Source organism: Nelumbo nucifera, chromosome 3 (assembly GCF_055504915.1).
Source record: "Nelumbo nucifera cultivar China Antique chromosome 3, China Antique-T2T, whole genome shotgun sequence".
NCBI classification, from domain to species: Eukaryota; Viridiplantae; Streptophyta; class Magnoliopsida; order Proteales; family Nelumbonaceae; genus Nelumbo; species Nelumbo nucifera.
The window spans coordinates 98,522,955-98,535,967 of NC_142651.1; the positions used below are offsets into that span (position 1 = coordinate 98,522,955).

Consider the following 13,013-nt stretch of genomic DNA (forward strand, 5'->3'; position numbering starts at 1 on the left):
CCATCTTCAGTGGGAGCAGATTTTGGATCCTTCCTTGGGCGTGAACACCTCCATTGGGAGATATTGTTTCTCTATATCAGGTACATCCTCCCTCTTACTCCTTTTGGTTCAGATCTGGTTTGGTTCTTGATTCAATATTGATCCTTGAAAAACATGTTTTCTAAATACAGGGAATTCAATTCCCTACAAAGATGGGAGAAATTTTTGAAATTCGCCCTATCCATTCCGCAAAACTTGGGCATCCATGTGATGGATATCCCATCCCTTCACCTTGAATTCTAATAGACTGCATTCAAGAAAAGGAAGGCCCATTTGCACTTTATAAACAGTGCGTGGATAAGCACTCCGAAAGGGGGCTTAAACCTCTTTTTGGTTTGATAAAAAGTAAGAGAAAAGCAAAAAGCTGAGAGAAAAATTTTATGCTATATAGTTGGTTTGACCCAAAACATAGGAGAAAAACAGAAATTTCACAAATTTTATAAAGAAATTTTCCTCAACCTTATGTTTCTCTTTTATTTTCTTATCAAACCCAACACACCCTTAGAGAAGCGCTAACCATAATCAGGAAAATCCACTTATCAAAAAGACAAAAACCATAACCAGGGTCAGGGAAATCCATGAATTCCGAATTTCACTTGCACATCGAGGAAAGATTACCACTAGTAATAGGGCAGGCCGCAGGCGAATATCTCTTATCTTTAAGCAAGCAACTGAGTCTGACCCAATACTTGGATGATAAATTTAAGGTGATTGTATATAACCAAACGCCCAGAGAAACTACCATGGCTTCAGTTAGACACTGTTATCTGTCATGTCTCCTGCCGGAGAGGTTTCGACCACTTGGTGAGTCCAGATTTGTTTGGCAAGTTTCAGAGTAGAAAATTCCTTCAGTATCAAGTGAGAGTTATAGGTGCTTTTTATGGGTACAGCAGGAACAAAACAATCCATACTCCACGGTTCTATGAAGCACCGATGAACTCCCACTTTTATTAGTATACTAGAATATCGAACTTTCTAGTTTCTACCAGCCAACCATAAATAAAAGCAATCACCAAATGACTTTGAATCATCTAACCAATTGCACTTTGGGACTAGTGTCCACATAAATATTGGAACAATCTAATAATATAATACAGTCTAGATCAACGGTAGATGAGCCAGAAATATTTATGAAACATTATAAGACTTTTCACCATCGGAGATCCCTCAAAAGAAGGGGATGAGAAAATGCATGGAAGAGATGGAGCTCAATTTATGTAATAATACAACAACATAATGAACATTACTCATACAATCTGATTAACAATGTTGCAATAAAATTGGATGAATTATCAAAGACTGACAGTGCCATTGTCAATTCCATTAAGGCCAACCACCAATCTTCTCTTTGCAGCCTTAGTTCTGTAACACCATACTTCAAAAGCCTCACTCAGGTCAGGATATCTTACCTGCTCGGTCTGCATCCAGTCTACTAGAATATCAGCTTGGTCATTTGAAGGCAATGCCAGCACCAGGGAGACAATTGCTGCCTCGATGTTCTGGCACAAGTCTTCATCCATCTTATATGGAAAACCCATCTCCTCACTGCCCTGCAAATCTAGCAAAGGCTTCATCCTCCTTATATATGGGAGCCATATTTTTAGCAGATGGACCCTGGCCGGTGTTGGAAGAATCACATTCCCAAAGCCAACAGCATCCAACACCTTTCCAACCACCTCTATCAGCTTTACTTTCACACCCCACAGAGTGGAATCGAATTTCTTGTCTTGAATTACTGCCAAGATATTACAAGAGATCTCAACCCAGCTGGAAACAAAATCCTTCATCAGATCCATTTTAGGAAGTATGTTACACATCCAATCAAGGTCTGACAAACTTGGCAAGGCTTTAACTTCTGCTGTCTCAGATGACAAGTCAGCCTCCAGCAAGGAACCCAGCTCCTTCTCAAACGAGGAGAATATCTTGCAAAGGCATGTCCTTATCTCAGATTTTACTTCTTCATCAGCTGTGATAAATGGTGTATCTTCATCTTCCATTAACATGTATTCTACTTGTTCCCTAGCAGAAACTTTTAAGTCATCTGCAAAATGAGGGCATGGTCCACCGTTAGACGTGGCAAAGCGAATTGCAGAGAGGAAAACATTCTTAGTAGCATTTAGATCAACAGGTTGGATCCTGGCTAATATAGGCATGGCTATTGGACCTAGTCTAGAAACTACTTTCAATATCTCCTCCTCTTCCTTATCCTCCCAAGGGACAGCCTCCAAGTACTGGATGCAGCTCTGAGTGATTTCTTCACAGTGTAAAGCAACTGCTACCTGAAGAATACCAAGAGCAGTTTTGACAGAGTCCCACGAGTCCAGAAGCAAATCGTTGGAGAGATAAAGCAACTTCAAAAGCTTAACATACTGATCATATCCAAATTCTGAACATTGAACCTCAACACATTTAGTAGAATTGACTCTTGAGAGGCTATCTGCAAAAAACTTGCTCTTTTTCATAAGAATAGAGGAGTGGGCACAGAACCATTCTGGTCTCCCTTCTCTATTTCTCAAGCGAACTAATATGTCAGAAGTGCTTGGATCACCAAGTTTGTAGGCCGTGGCTACCCCGGCTTTTTCCATGTGATAAAGGGAACATAACAAGATTCATGCTTTATGTCACTAAAGGCAGATTTCCTGGGATTGATATGTAGCTGAAGAAAATGAATCCATGTTATTCCTAAAGTAAGATAAGCTAAAAAGAAAGGTGTGCAATGTTATACACACATTTGCACACACAGAAACATATTGATAGTATATGGCAGCCAGGCAGATGTATATGCATATTTTGCAAGACTATATGCCTAAATTCAGCATATAAACACATGAAAAATTCCTTGGACCTATACACACAACTTGCACACATAGAAACAGATTGAAAGTATATCAAAACCAGGCAGACATATATATGCATATTTTGCAGGACTATATACCTAAATTCAGCATATAATCACATGAAAAGTAAAGTTCCTTGGGACTACTGAAATTTGGCATATTGCTCAGGGCCGAGCCACATACTTTCACTAGGAGTTAGGGCAATAGTAAATGTAGAATCACTTTAATAGCATCTAAATACTTCATGATTATATTAGTTGTTTATCTGTTTAAGTAATTGTACTAATTCTTATATAAGTTCACTCATTGGTATGTTATTTATTTATTAATTAATTTATTTTGATAATTGAATAATATTTTATATTATCAAAAGATGGAAACTGATACAAACATCCTGAGGAGGTGTGAGGTGCAGCCACACCCTTATACAATTACATCTCAACTGGAAATTACAACACAGCCCAATAAAGAATTTCCCTAGAAGCCCCTTTTTGATATTTATTTTCTACTCTTATCAATAATTACTTTTCTAAAAGTTTCATCACTTGCATACCATCTAGATGTAGAAGTGTGTGGCACCGGGTCTAACCATTTGTATAATCTAAGGAGATACAAAATAAAGATGAAGAAAAGGAAAATCCATATAAACAAGATTACCAGTGTTAGAGAATAAAAACCTATCTAGGGACTTCATCTACCAGCTTAAGCTTTTAGGTTATTTACCCCCCCCCCCCGAAAAAAAAAAAAGCTTTTAGGTTATTTACCCAAAAAAAGCTTTTAGGTTGAACCATTGAACAGTTCCTTGAGATGGTATTAGAGCTTGTTTAACCAAGTGGTCTAGTGTTCGATCCTTGTCACTCCCATTATACTTAATTAAATTTCAGCACAAGGTATGGGTGGGTCTGTGCTTGTTCATGTTTCAAGCCCAATGGGCTTTCATGTGAGGGGGCGAGTTAGAGAACAAAAACCTATTCAGGGACCTCATCTACCAGCTTAAGCTTTTAGGTTGAACAGTTTCTTGAGAACCAAAACTAATTAAAATAAATAATGTGAAAATGAAAACAGTTGTAAAGCTCAAAATCAAACAATAACCAAAACATTCAATAAAAACTCTCAGTCATATCTTCAATAGTTTGAAACTTTATGCTGTTGTTAATCATTCAAATTTTATTTCTAAAATCATTATTTCTTCTATCGATATTCAAAGTTGCATGCTGAAGAGACCCAAGGTAAAGGCATACTGCCTGTTCCACTTCCATAGGGGAAAAAAACCTTAATGGAATAGTAGGTTTAGTTTTTTTTCCCCTTTCTTCTGATAGATGCAGGTTTAGTTAATACCGAGTAAAGGAAAAAGATATTTTAAGAAAATTGTTAAAAGATAATTCTGGTCAAAAGTAAAAGCCAGATGGGCATACCACATAAAATTTGAGAAATAAAAAAAGGGTAGGAATTAAACTAGATAAATGTAGGTAAGTGTTAAGCGTAGATAAATGTAGTTGATCTAAAGTTAGAATCAACTGATTTAGAACTTTACAAGAAATCAAATATACATAGGGTTTCTAGGGTTCAGGACTCCAGCACCAATATAGTATGCCATAGAATTCTAGATAATACATAATACATATGGGAAAGCCTGAGAGCAGCCACTTTTGTGCAAAACAAAATGGAAAAAAAAAGGTCAAAGGATAGGTCTGTATCCAGCCAACCCCTGACTAGACCCCAGATAGTTGGGACCAACATTGGGTAATGATTTTTTTCCGCAATATCTAAACTGATTGCACCCTTCAGTGACTTCTAACTCTTGTGCTCATGGACCACCATCCAAAAAAAGAAACAAAAACAACATAACGACCTTCCTGCAGTAGAGAGATGATTTCAAGAAAAGCACAATGGTTTAAGTACTCCTGTCCAAAGCACAGAAAAGCATTCATTGTTGTTTCACATATTTATTTATTCATTTTGATAGGTATTTTAACCATTCATCCACAGAGCCGGTTTCTGCAATTACATTTTTGGTTTTATACTTTTCTTAGCTATCAAAAAAAGATTAAGTCCCCCTCAAGGTGACCTGGTCAGTACCACATACTCTTCCGCAGTAATATTTTTATTTTGGAAAGTAAACTAGAGGACAATAAAATAGAATGGAAGTACAGGTCTAGGAAGTCCAAGTAATAAATTGTTTGTTAAAAGTTAAAACATCTAAGCATGCTAGGAATTGATCTGACTTAGAAAAGAAAAATAACAGAAAGAAACCCAAACATTTGAATGTATTGCATCAAAATTGCACTATCTACCCAAGGCCAAATACTTCAAAGTTCAAATCAAAATATGCAAGTTTTCATCAAAAAGTAAAGAACTTCATTAGATCAAATAAGCCAACTGATAATATGGACGTCAGCATGATCAATACTATAGGAAATCCTCAGAATAAGTCAGACATCTCAGAAGCCAACTGGTCCCTGCCACCCCCTCCAAAACAAACAAAAAAGGAAAACATCCTAGCAATTCCCCCAGATGAAAATTGTGGCTAGTGCATGCTTGATAACATTTTGAGCGAGTAGAGCATTCAACAAAATTGAAATGAGGTTGTCACTGATACTTTCCAGTTTGATTATGAGTTTATGATAACTAATGACCAATAACAAATTCTTAATCAGCAATTATAATAAAAAAGCATCATTAAAGGCCATGGCTCAAGCAAGGTGCCAACCAGCTGGTTGGTAAGGTCTCCTGCTGGTCGTAGCGGAGACTTGGGATCGAATTCCGCCTGCACCTGGGTTGGGAGGGTTAAGGGTTGGGGGATGGGCTACCCCCGTGTGTAGCCCTTCAAAAAAAAAACAAAAAAACAAAAAACATAAAAGGCCATGGTTCAAAGTATTGATACACCCTGGTAAGCCTGAAGGAGTGTATCAACACTTTGAGACTTGTGCATCTTTTTTTTAGTTTTTTTCAAACTTTCACAGGAGGGTTATTTTTATGTTATTTAATTATTAAAAAATAGTGTTTTTAAAAATACTTAAATACCTTAAAAAGACGTATCAGTACCCCAAAGATACAACATGAGAAAAATTACAAAGATCTCAACATTCTAATGTGGTCTAAATTCAGATGAAAACTGTAGCAAGTACATACTTGTTAACATTTTGAGGAAGTAGAGAGTCAATAAATTTGAAACAAGGCTGTCACTGGTACTTTCCACTCTGATTAAGACAAATAACAACAATAACAGTTTCGTATAAGCAATTATGATAAAAAAGTTGATAGATGATATCACTCAATCAATTATATATCATGGCTAGGGCTGTCAATGGGTTGGGTCTGAACCAATGGACCCAAACTGATTGGGCCGGTTCCGGGTCTTGATATAGGGTCCCGATTACTATCGGTTCAAAACTGGTTCCACCTAGTCCCAACCCGATGTGTGTGTGTGTGTGAATGTTTATTTTATTTATTATAATTGGGTCTGTCGAGTCGGACCCAGTTTCCTGAGAACCGATTGATTCGGTTCCGGGTCCAAAAATACAGACCCTATCGGGTGCGGGTCCTCAACATTTCATGTTGGTTTGGTTCCGGTTCCAGCTGGTTCCAACCCGTTGACAGCCTTAATCATGGCATTCAGCACTAGGAAGTAATGAATGTTTACATACAACCTAGAGTGGATCTTAGTGGCAGGTTTTCTTGCTGTTGTCAGACATTATATTCTCCAGTGCAAACTCACATGCCAACCATTTTAAAAAACTATATAATTAAAATGTGAAAATCAGAGTGATTATAGCTGCTTAGATAAGATTGGAAGATCGAAATTTGAAAGTAGCCACTTGTGGGTACTGGGTAGGGGTGATCATTTCTAGCCCAGCCTGCCCTGGCCCATAATATTATTTATATATTACATATATGTACATTGCATATACATATATACATGTTTTATTTTTTTAGGTAGAAATGTTTTATTTTATAACATATGATAAATTATATATAAATATTAAATTACACATATTATATGTCATACAATACAAGGTATTTGATGTATATATTAAATATAATATATTCAAATGACACAGGCCCAATTGCCCCAAGGCCCAGCCCATGATCACCCGCACTTGCAAGTTGTAAGCTAGGAAGGTGTCTGTTCTTGGTTTTCTGTGGGGCATTTGAAAGGACTTTAATTAATAGGTTGGCATTGTATTGCAAAATTGGTGTTATGTTGGAAGGTGTCAAGGGAGACCATTTACAGGGGAGGGATATGGATGTCTTGTTTTCTCTTGTCACTTGGTTGTGGTTTTCCTGATTTGTGATCAGGAATGATTGTATTGGGTGTCTACTATCAAGGGGTGTTTGCTGTTCATTTTTCCTTCAGGGGATTTCTTATCGCCAATATTTTCTACTTACATTTTTTTTTCATGAATTTTACCTTTACTATCAAAAAAATCCATTAAGCATCTTCTAGTATTGCCAGTTGCCTATGTTACCCAGATACAGCAAGGACACAACTGGATACAGATTTCAAAAACATATTGATGAAGCACTAAGGTTTTCAAGGGTTTCCTGCAATTGAGATTCTTTCAAATTTCAATTTCTGACACTGACAGGCATATCAATGCCTTAATTGCATAGTAGGAATGATTAATTGTTCAGTAGACCATTTTTTCAGCAAGTTTGGATCATACCATTTCCTGTCTCCTCAGTACCTTTAAGGCGGTGTTCAGTAGTGCAGAAATTTTGTGGATCACTTGGTTCTAGAACTTGCCACACCAATTGAATGTTTAAGAGTGTCATGCATTTCAAGACCATCCACAGATAGTTCAAATATGTAAAATATTAGTGTTTTTTACCCAAAATAATACAGCATATATTCATCCACACAATGGTGGCACAGAGTCAACCATGCCGCGCTTGAGGGCACCATGGAACAGATCACCCCCTAAATGGCCAAATATTCTAAAGCAGGTGAATCATTTATACACTTATTCATAAAAAACCAGAAAGAAATCATTTAATCATTTACCTATGTAAAATCCAACGCCTCATAGCAGTGTCCATCTGTATAAAAATTGTATGTATGTAAATGTGTGTCTATATGTATATCATGAAGATTAACCCTTGTGAATGAAGAAAAACCGGAACTTACAACTATTAATCCATTTCACACAAATAAGAGTGCATGTGAAAATGTTCATTGCAAATGATGGAGATTCTCCAGTATAAATTAACATGGAATCTTTTTTTCATGCTGAAGTACAAGACTTCATTAATTTAAGAAATTTCTGAAAACTCAGATGGATATAATGGTGCTGGAGATGAATTTGAGTTGTACAGGAACTTATCATGCCAAAAGTCTAGGCAATAATCTTACAAAAAAAGGAAGGGGGGGGGGTTCACTTAACTGTGGATGGATCCTAAGAGCTTTCATTATATAAGGGAAAACCCAGCCAGTAAACAAGACAGTTATAGGAATTGAGACTAAAGAAACATGAGTGTGCCAATCACGGTGTCAAATCAGAAGACTTTAAGAAATTTGTTGTCAATAAAGCTTCCAATCTTGGTCTAACAAACTGGGATACTGGGTTAAGAAACTCAATCTCCAAAACATGAATTGGACAATAAGAAACATGGGTTTCTGTAGATTATACTTAAGTGCAGAAAAGTCATCTTCATTATTTTGCACCCAAAAAGGAGGAAATTAATAATGGGAAACCCTTACAAGAAAACTTGAAGTTAAGAGATAACATGCTAAGATCTGAGAGAATGTTGAAGAAAACAAACATAGTAAGGTAACATAAAGGAATCCCCACCCCCCACCCCCAAGAAAAGAAGCAAAGCATACAAAAGCGTGTTTAAAGAAATAGAAAAAGAGAAGAAGATCCACATGAAGGGGAATATCATCTTCATCCAACAGAGCTAAGGTAATTAAAAAATTAAACATTGACATGGATGGGCAAGAAAGTTGGCATTACTTCAAGGTATTTCACATTTGAAGAATGTATTAAAAATAGTTCATTTCTCCATGGTAAGGATGACAAAGTTCAAAGAGTGAGACAAAATAGATAAGTGGCTTGAGCCAGGTAGGCTATAGCTACTGACCTGGTCAATGCGTGTGATCATATAGTTTAATAACACAATTTTTTTACCTTCCCATACAATTGCAAGGCACATTAAGTTTATATTCTCTCTTAGCATCTAATTTGTTGGCGCTTCCTTCTATAGTTTTCTTTAGTGTTATAAGTCTCAATTAGTGTAAGGTAAGTAGCATGATCTAATATTAGCAGCATCCATAGTGAAGTTACTTTTCTTTGCACAGAATATACCATACTATTCTTTATACATGAAAAAAAAAAGAAAGCAAGAAGCAGTTATCTTGCTAGAAAAGTAGAACATGTCAATAAAATTATTGCAAGAAAATGATGTTCCCCAATTTTAGAACATTTTTTTTTCTTCCGAAATGCAATTACCTTCATTTGAGGTCTGTACTCTATTGCATTATGACTAGAAGTCTAGAACCACATTTACAGAGCGGTGAGAATCTTGCCCTATCCTAGTGGTTGAATTATCCAAATTCAAATTATTACTCGGTACTTCCTACAGGATGGTTATTTGGAGATGATTCAGATTGTTTCTACTCCAGCAGAGTTTAATGAAACAAAATTGGGCAAACTTGAAATCTAGCTTGAGGAGTACCGAGTAATAATTTGAATTTGGATAATTCAACCACTAGGATAGGGCAAGATTCTCACCGCTCTGTAAATGTGGTTCTAGACTTCTAGTCATAACGCAATAGAGTACAGACCCCAAATGAAGGTAATTGCATTTCGGAAGAAAAAAAAAAATGCATCTACTCTTTCAAACGTGCTACTCTAGGTCAATGCTATCAATTTTGTCTAGTTATAGTTATGAAATAGCAAATATGTGGGAACCCATGCCTGGAAAGCAAAGCGAAACTTGTGCAACCCTGTTTTTTCAGTTATGTGATTGTTATGAAATCCTCCATTTACCAACTAAGTTTAGAAAAGAACTCCAAAACCAGTGAATACATCCGCAACATTAAATGGATATTCATTTCAGTACCTAAACTGCTAATTTCTCATGATACTGCATCAATTTCAGCATCTACTAGTTTGGTGAACAAAGAGGCGTTTCTGTTATTGCAGATCCATTCTTATTTGCTGTGTTACTTACAGAAGTCTCAAAGCTAAGATCTTTAAGCACGAAAATAACTAAAATAAAAGGAAAGAACTCAGATAGTGAAGATCAAATTAATGAGTCATGGCCGACTATTCACAAATCCAGAAGGGAAAATGGACTCAAAAACAATAGAGATTGATAGGTCAAACAGAAAAGCTCGTACCTGTAAGCAAGGCGATGAATAACCTCCAAGGGAAGGGATCTTGACAGGAGACCATTAGAATGTGCAGAAAAGAGACCTAGAAATATTCCCCAAACCAGATGCAGAGAACAAAAAGGCAGAGGAGCAAAAAGAGAGACGATTAGAGAGGAGGGGCCGAAGCTCCCGAAAGAAATCTAACCGTCCATTTTATGTTAGCGGTGTTCTTATCATCCGACCAGATTTAAAATGTCATCATGATGACGGTGCATTCGGACAGGACCACGTTGTATCATCATCACCAGGGGTGCAATTCGGGCGGGTTGGATCGGGTTGAGGCCACGCCCCTACCCTAACACAGTAACACTCGAACCTCGGATTAGGGCCTGACCCAATCCAAGGTCAAGGCTGGGTTTGAGTAACCGTTTTAGAGGGCTTTCGGACGCGGCTTATGGGGTTTCTAGCTGAGCCCTATTAGAAATTGGGTTTGATAAAAGTTCGGTAACGCCCAACCACTGCTCAAATACGCACCCCAAATGCAGAAGTCCACCCAAACAATTCTCGATTAGCAAATGAGCCTATATGTTAGGGTCAAGTTCAGTTTAAATCGAGTTAATATGAGCTTTTTACAAGCCCAATTTAAATAATTTGTGAGAAGCTGAAGTCATGGCCACACCTCTAACTGTAGTGATTAAGATGTATTGTGTGAATTTAGGGATGGCAATTTCTACCACCCTACTCGGTGGATATCCGCCCAAATATATATATATACTTTGGGTCTGGTAAGGGTAATGTACGGTATTAGGCTAAATTTGATCCTCCCCACCTGCATTTTGTTGGAATTTGGAAAGTATATGAAATTTTTGTATTAGGTATTTAGGTGTTAAATTTATTAATATTTTGTATATATCTTAATCAAATAATTTGAAATTTTAATGTTTGTTCATGTTACCTTATTTATTTATTGCTTATATATAATAAGAAATTAGATGCGGATTCAACCCAGCCTACTATACTGTTAATGTAGTGAGGGTAGGATCAAGGAGGCTTTTTGCATTTTTATGTGCAGGGAAAGCTTGAATTCTAAAAATCCAACTTGCTATGGATTTTGGCATAGGTACCAGTTGGGAGGTTTAAGGAGATGGGTTGGTTTAGAATTTACAAAACCCTCTTGTCATCCTTATGTGAACTGCTTTCAAAGAATCTACATGAGATAGCTTAACCAAAAAGCCAAATTTGTAGCTAATGTAATCCTATTTGCCTTTTCGGACGTTTACCAAATAGACTTCATGGCATTTCGGGATTTTCAGCTCATCTAACGCCTGAAGCTGCTATGCGAAAACCCTCCCAAATGGGTTATTAACCTAGGCCCAACCTTAATTCAATTTGGGTTAGATTATATATTCATTAATTGACACGTGAACCACTACATGTAAGAGGGAATATCTTGTTCTCTAGAGTTAACTATAATTCTAAGGGGGTGTTCTTTTTTTGGATTTTGAGAGGGGGGAAAGTTAGTCATAGGATTTTGGTTCCCATTGACCAAGAATCCCATGTTCTTTTTTCAACTTTATCTGGGGGCGAGGGAAAGTTTATTTTCCTAGGTATCACTTACCTAGGAAAATGATACACATCTCCTAGGTGTGTAAATAACTTTCCCACATAGAGGAAAAGTTGGGAACACTCGAATGGGACAAAAATGCCCCTTTTAATAATGAATTTTTATGGCTAAAATGGTCATTACCTTATTTACATGAGAAATTAAAGAACATGGGTAAGTGCACTTATCCAAGTAAGTGTTTCCCAGGAAAAGCTTACCCAAGTAACTGCATTTACCTGTGTAAGTAACTATCGGAAAAACGAACAGGGCCTCCCAAAGTCCAAGTCAGCATAGACTATAACTCTTATCATAGGTGCTAAGTTTAACTCAGCCCAACCTGTGATCACCACCCCTAGTGACTAGTGTGTTGTTATATATTTAGGCTCAGTTTGGAAAGAATAAAAATGTAAATATGTACAATGTAAATACACACAAAATAATATAAAATACAAGGTTTTGCACTTTACATATTTGTATTTGTACTTCTTTCAAACTGAGCCTTATTAAAGAATAAATTATAGACTACCACTTGTAATCCCATACTTTGGGAGTAGCAACACTTGCCTCCCTGAACTTTCATTTGTGACAAAGACCCATTTTGAACATTTTGACTCTAGTACTTTGCTCATGCCATTATAATATATATATATATATATATATATATATAGAAAACACTAAAATGCAATAAAAAGGAAATTAATAAAATACAATAAAAGCACATAAAATTGCATCAAGCCCATTAAGGCATAAGGCAGAGGCAAAGTGCTGGGATCTGAAAGTGTGGGTGGGTTTTTCTCACAAATGAAAGTTTGTTGATTATTGTTACTACGAAAGGTAAAGTGTAGGTTTTAGAAGGATCAAACAAGGTTTCAGTTCAGATAGGGTAAAATATTTAAACTACCCTTAAGTTTTAAGAAATAGACTAAAAATTATCCCACACTTTAAAAAATTATTTAAACTATTCCTAAGTTTTTATGACAATTGACATGATTATTAAGCATTGACTGAATCACTGAAATAATAAAATATCGAATTTGCCTTTTATTATTTTTCAAAATTTTAAAATAAAACCTAACTGATAAAAATTTTAAAAAATGGTAAGATTGGGTAAAAGAATATGAAGAAGGAGGGCCCCACTTATAACCAACCTGGTTCAACCATAGCCATCTCCAATCTTCTGTTGTACAGTAGCAATTAATATGGCTTTCACCAAAGTCCT

The 13,013-nt window shown here is 36.4% G+C and overlaps 1 pseudogene across 4 annotated transcripts; it reads right to left on the reverse strand.

Moving 5' to 3' along the window:
• Positions 1–1,084: 1,084 nt before the first annotated feature.
• LOC104590237 (BTB/POZ domain-containing protein At3g05675 pseudogene) lies at positions 1,085–10,407 on the reverse strand (annotated as a pseudogene). 4 transcript variants are annotated; one of them, XR_016084196.1, is made up of 4 exons: positions 10,219–10,321; positions 7,882–7,916; positions 6,009–6,076; positions 1,085–2,695 (listed from the first exon to the last, which is right to left on the reverse strand). The product of XR_016084196.1 is annotated as a BTB/POZ domain-containing protein At3g05675 pseudogene, transcript variant X3 (transcript). The 4 variants fall into 4 exon arrangements; XR_016084195.1 differs by lacking the exon at positions 6,009–6,076 and having other exon boundaries at positions 10,219–10,338; XR_016084197.1 differs by lacking the exon at positions 7,882–7,916 and having other exon boundaries at positions 10,219–10,313.
• Between the last annotated feature and the right edge of the window lie 2,606 nt (positions 10,408–13,013).